A 6,176-nucleotide genomic window follows, 5' to 3' on the forward strand; every position below is an offset into this window, starting at 1 on the left:
AGCAGGAAAATGAGCCTTGAAAGCTTTGGACAATGGCTAGAGGCACAAGCAAGAGTTTCAAAGCAGAGAAGCACATCTGGATGGCTTTAGGCAGGATCTGATGCTGCCTTACCTGGCTGCAGGGGTTTTGCTGCATGCCTGTGGCTACTGGGAACAGAAGTGGGACAAAATGGGTGGGAAGGCAACGTCTGGCACTGCAGCACTGGCAGTTCCAGCTGCCTGGTTGTTGGTGGCACACACTAATGACCAGGGCCAGATTTAAGCCTCTTTACATGGATAAACCCAAGGGTTTGGAGAATGAAAGCCCTGGCTGCTGTGCTGCAACCATGAGGTGGCTCTGACAGCCAGGATGACAAGCAAGAATGATCCTATGGTGAAATCTTTTTGTCAGGTATGCCAGCCCCTGGCACTCCAACTCCTGCACTCTCACCACTTTTCTCAACACTGGCACTGCTGCCAGCGGGCTTCCAGCCTGGGAAAGGTCATGCCTGGTGGAAAACCAGATGTAGTGCTGGCAATGCAGATGGGGAAGATCTAACGGGGAGCCTGAGCTGCCTTCATCCCTTATCTGGTGCTGGTGATGTGAAATCCTGAGGTCATGCTTGCACAAACCCCCTCTTTGCTGGGACGCCTTCTTCACAGTCTCAAGTTGTGCCAGGGGAGGTACAGGCTGGATGTTAGGAGGAAGTTCTTGCCAGAGGGAGTGATTGGCATTGGAATTGGCTGCCCAGGGAGGTGGTGGAGTCACCATCCCTGGAGCTGCTCAAGAAAAGACTGGATGGGGCACTTAGTGCCATGGTCTAGTTGATTGGCTAGGGCTGGGTGCTAGGTTGGACTGGATGAGCAGGGAGGTCTCTTCCAACCTGGTTGATTCTATGATTCTCTTCTATGATTCTATCTGCTGGGCTGTTGCTTGCCCAGAAAGCAGAGAACAAGAGGATCTGTGGTATTTCCAGATGGTGATGTTCTCAGGGAAGAGTGGTTGGGTTTTTCACTAGCTGCAAAGCTCCCACTGCAGTTCTCAGAGTGGTATCTGATGCCCAAATCATCTTCCTCAACATGGAGATGGGACCCTCTGAGGCTGCTCTTCTGCAGGCTCAACAGTACTTGAGGTACACAAGTACTGCCTTCAGTTTTGGTCTCCCCAGTGTAAGAGAGACAGAGATCTGCTGGAGAGAGTCCAGTCCAGTGGAGGTCTGTGAGGATGATGAGGGGACTGGAGCACTGCCTGAGGAGGAGAGGCTGAGGGACCTGAGGCTGTTTAGTCTGGAGAGGAGAAGACTGAGAGGGGATTTAATGTTTATAAATCTCTGAGGGATGGGGTCAGGAGGGGGACAGGCTCTGCTCACTTGCTCCCTGGGATAGGACAGGGAGCAATGGATGGAAGCTGCAGCACAGGAGGTTCCAGCTCAACACAAGGGGGAACTTCTTGACTGGAAGGGTCCCAGAGCACTGGAACAGGCTCCCAGAAGAGGTTGTGAAGTCTTCTTCTCTGGAGCCTTTGAAGGCCTGTCTGGATGTGTTCCTGTGTGACCTGAGCTAGACTGCATGGTCCTGCTGCGAGCCTGTAATCCTGTGAACAGCCCCAGAGCTCTCAGCCTTTCCTCCTCACAGAGATGCTCCAGGCCCCTCAGCATCTTCATAAACCTTTGTGGGTCCTGCTGCCAGGCAGAAGCAATGGACCTCAGGTCATCTCAGCCCCACCCTGCTCACCTTTGTATCCTCCAGTGGGTTGTTTCCAGTAGTTCCCAGCCTCTCTTGAACTGGGGTGCCCAGAAGTGGACCCAGGACTCCAGATGTGGCCACACAAGGGCAGAGCAGAGAGGGAGGAGAACCTGGCCACTGGGTGTGTTAAAAAGCTGTGTCTTTCTTGGGATTCCCACTCCCCTGCCCCCCAGATTAGGTGACCATTAGGTGACCCTTTGTGAAACCTTTAGTGGTTACAGCAGTGCTAGTCATAGAGCCGTAGAATCATTAAATCATGGAAGGGACCTTTAAAGGTCATCCAGTCCAGCCCCCTCTGCAGTCAGCAGTGAGATTCTCAACTACATCAGGATGCCCAGAGCCCTGTCAAGCCTCACCTTGGATATCTCCAGGGATGGGATCTCAGCTACCTCCCTGGGTGACCTGTTCCACAGAATCGCAGCATCACAGAAACATGCAGATTGGCAAAGCTCCTCAGCATCACCAAGGCCAATCTAGAACCCTACTCTGCAAAATTCACCTTAAACCATAGCCCTGAGCACCACATCCAAACCACCCTGAAACACATCCAGGCTGGGTGACTCCACCACCTCCCTGGGCAGCTCATTCCACTCCCTGACCATTCTCTCCATGCAAAACTTTTTCCTAATGTCCAGTCTAAACCTGCCCAGCCTCAGCTTGAGGCCATTCCCCCTGGTCAACGATGACCACGTTGGTTAATGTGACATTTTGAAGTGCTCCAATGAGCAAGGACAATGGATGGAGAGCTTCTGTCGCTTGCAGCCACAGCTTGTGACCTGCACGGCATTGCTGGGCTCCCACATCACATCTGCTGCCACCCCACAGAGAAGGAAACACCACTTGGGGCTCTGTGCTGGCTGCAAGGGCTCTCTGCTGTGGAAGCAGCGAAGGAGAGCATGACACCAAATCTGGGCACATGGCCAGGGGCTGGCCCGTGAGTGCAGACACCTGTGCAGCAGCTGGGGAAACGCTGGTTAATGACTGACAGGAGATTTCACAGCCACGGCCAGTGTGGTGAAAGGTCCCAGCTCAGAAGAGCTCTTCCCCAGCTGTGGCAGCAGAGTGGGGCAGTGGATGTTTGGGTTCACCCCACCCTGGAGGTTCCCCATGCCGCAGAATCTCAGAATCACAGCATGCCAGGGGCTGGAAGGGACCTCCAAAGCTCATCCAGTCCAACCCCCCTGCCAGAGCAGGATCTCCTAGAGCAGATCACACAGGAACACATCCAGGCAGGTTTGGAATACCTCCAGAGAGGGAGACTCCACAGCCCCCCTGGGCAGCCTGTTCCAGTGCTCTGTCACCCTCACAGGGAAACAATTCTTCCTTATGTTTACATGAAACTTCCTATGCCTCAGCTGCCACCCACTGCCCCTTGTCCTGGCACTGGGCATCACCCAGCAGAGCCTGGCTCCAGCCTCCTGCCACTCACCTTTACATCTTTACAACCATTGATGAGGTCACCTCTCAGCCTCCTCTTCTCCAAGATGAAGAGCTCAGCTCCTTAACTCCATCAGCCCAGCAGCCCAGCCCTGTCCTGAGCTGATCCCCAGTAGTGTGGGTTAGGGGATTCTGCCCCTCTGCTGTGTCTACTGAGCCCCCACCTGCAGTGCTGGGGCCAGCTCTGGAGTCTTCAGCACAGCAGAGTCAGGGATCTGCTGGAGCAGGGCCAGAGGAAGCAACAGCAATGATGGGAGGGCTGGAAGCCCTCTGCTGGGAGGCCAGGCTGGGAGGGTTGGGGTTGTTCTGTCTGGAAAGGAGATGCCTCCAGGGAGACCTTCTGGTGATCTCTCCAAGCTTCAAGGGGCCAGTTAGAAAGCTGGGGACAGAGTTTTGAGAAGGCCTGTTGTGACAGGACAAGGGGTGATGGCTTGATCTCAAAGAGGGAAGCTCAAGCTGGAGAGAAGGAAGAAATGTTTGACACTGAGGGTGGTGAGAGCATGGCACAGGTTACCCACAGAGGTGGTAGCTGCCCCATCCCTGGAACCACAGCAGGTCAGGCTGTTCGGGGCTCTGAGCAACCTGCTCTAGCTGCAGCTGTCCCTGCTGAGTGCAGAGAATTAGACTGGAGGAACTTTAGAAGTCCCCTCCAACCCAGTATATTCTATGTCTCTACCAAGTACAGCTTTAGAGCCACCAAGCTGTCAGTTCCTTAGGGCAGCTGCTCCTGCTCACAAAGCTGGAAAGCAAACAGACCATTTCCTCCTGTACTGCCTGGAGCAGACCTTCTGCATCCCTCATTTGCTGCAGTCCTCAGCCCACAGGGCTCCCCTCAGCCTCCTCTTCTGCAGGCTGAACAACCCCAGGCCCCTCAGCTGCTTCTCACAAGACTTGTGCTCCAGACTCTTCACCAGCTTCGCTGCTCTTCTCTGGACCTGGTCATCAACGATGACCTTGAAGGTCCCTTCCAACCCAAACCAATTTGTGGTTATATGATCCCTCAAGGACAATGAAGTCAAACCCAGCAGCTCCTCTTCCCCTAGCTGTGTCCTGCAGCTCCAGGGTGTCTGGGCAGACATGACACATAATGGACAAGGCCTGCCAGCAGATCCCAGCACCATTGCCAAGAGGTGTTCCTCACCCTGCTGGCATTCCTGCTGCAGCAGTCAGAGCTCTCTGCAGTTTTTTTCCCTTGACAGGAATTGAAATCCAAATTGTTGTTGGATTCCAGCCTGGGGAGATTTTCCCAGCATTAACCCCCCCTTCGAAGACCTACCTCTAAGGACACATTCACAGAGCTGCTGCTCCCTGCTTTATTATTACTTGCTGCTCAGACAGCGAGAAGAAAAGTGATCCATGTACACACTGCAGACCACCAGCCCTAGGAGATCCCCAGTGAACTTGGCCAAGATGGAGAGTAGGGTGAGGACCCTCATGAAGTTCAACCAGAGCAAGGGTAAGGCTCTGCACATGGGAATGAATACCCTCTGCATCAGAACAGGTGATGTGCTGGATAGCAGCTCTGTGGAAAAGGACCTGGGAGGGCTCATTATGAGCAGGGAGGGTTGGATGAGATGAGCTCCAGAGGTCACTTCCAACCCCAGCCATGCTGAGATTCTGCTATCTGTCCTGCTTTTGAGCTACCCAAGATCACTGCTGGAGGGGGACACTGGCTTCTGTCATAGAAGGTTGCCTGTGGATGCTGGTGACCCTGGTGACAGGTCTGCCCAGCCATCTGCCTGCCAGCTCTGTCACCATGTCCCCATGCAGCAGAAAGCCCCTGGGCATGGCAAGAATTTACAGTGTCTGTGTCCTCCACTGCCAATGTGGGTGTGCAGCGTCTGCGGATGAGGGCTGCAGAGCTGCTTGTGGAGATGCTGCACAACACAGCTTGGGCATGAGGAACAACTTCTTCCCCTGAAGAGTTGTTAAGGCCTGGCTCAGGTTGCCCAGGGCAGTGGTGGAGTCCCTGTCCACGCAGGGGTTTCAAAGCTGTGTAGATGTGGAGCTGAGGGATGTGATTTAGTGGTGTCCTGGCAGGGCTGGGTTAAGGGTTGGACTCTTTGGTCTTAAAGGTCCCTCCTAACCAAAAACATCTGAAGATTCTGTGATTCCATGGAGGGTTTCAAAGCCATCACTAAGGGCTGATATGGAAGAAGAATTTGCACCAACACAGCAACGTGATAGTGAATCATAGAATCACTGGGGTGATAGAGAATCATAGAATCACTGAGGTGATAGAGAATCAGAATCACTGAGGTGATAGAGAATCATAGAATCACTGAGGTGATAGAGAATCAGAATCACTGAGGTGATAGAGAATCATAGTATCACTGAGGTGATAGAGAATCAGAATCACTGAGGTGATAGAGAATCATAGAATCACTGAGGTGATAGAGAATCATAGAATCACTGAAGTGATAGAGAATCATAGAATCACTGAGGTGATAGAGAATCATAGAATCACTGAAGTGATAGAGAATCATAGAATCACTGAGGTGATAGAGAATCATAGAATCACTGAAGTGATAGAGAATCATAGAATCACTGAGGTGATAGAGAATCATAGAATCACTGAAGTGATAGAGAATCATAGAATCACTGAGGTGATAGAGAATCAGAATCACTGAGGTTGGAAAAGACCTTAAAGATCATTGAGCCCAAACATTAGCCCTAAGCTCACCACCAAACCATGTCCCTCAGCACCACATCTGCACAGCTTTTAAATGCCTCCAGAGATGGGGACTCCACCACTGCTAAGTCACCACTAAACCATGGCCCTCAGCACCACATCTCCATGGCTTTGGAACCCCTGCAGGGATGGGGACTCCACCACTGCCCTGGGCGCTTCTTGTTCCTCATGCCCAACCTCAGCCTCCCCTGGGGAGACCTAAGGACACTTCTGCTTGTCTTGCCACTTGTTCCTTGGGAGAAGAGCATTCTTTTACTGGGGAAGCAGAAACCTTCTGCTGGACCACAGCAGAAGCATGGAACCAGAGCTTTAAGAGCAGAGA

This window comes from Pogoniulus pusillus, chromosome 8 (genome assembly GCF_015220805.1).
Source record: "Pogoniulus pusillus isolate bPogPus1 chromosome 8, bPogPus1.pri, whole genome shotgun sequence".
NCBI classification, from domain to species: Eukaryota; Metazoa; Chordata; class Aves; order Piciformes; family Lybiidae; genus Pogoniulus; species Pogoniulus pusillus.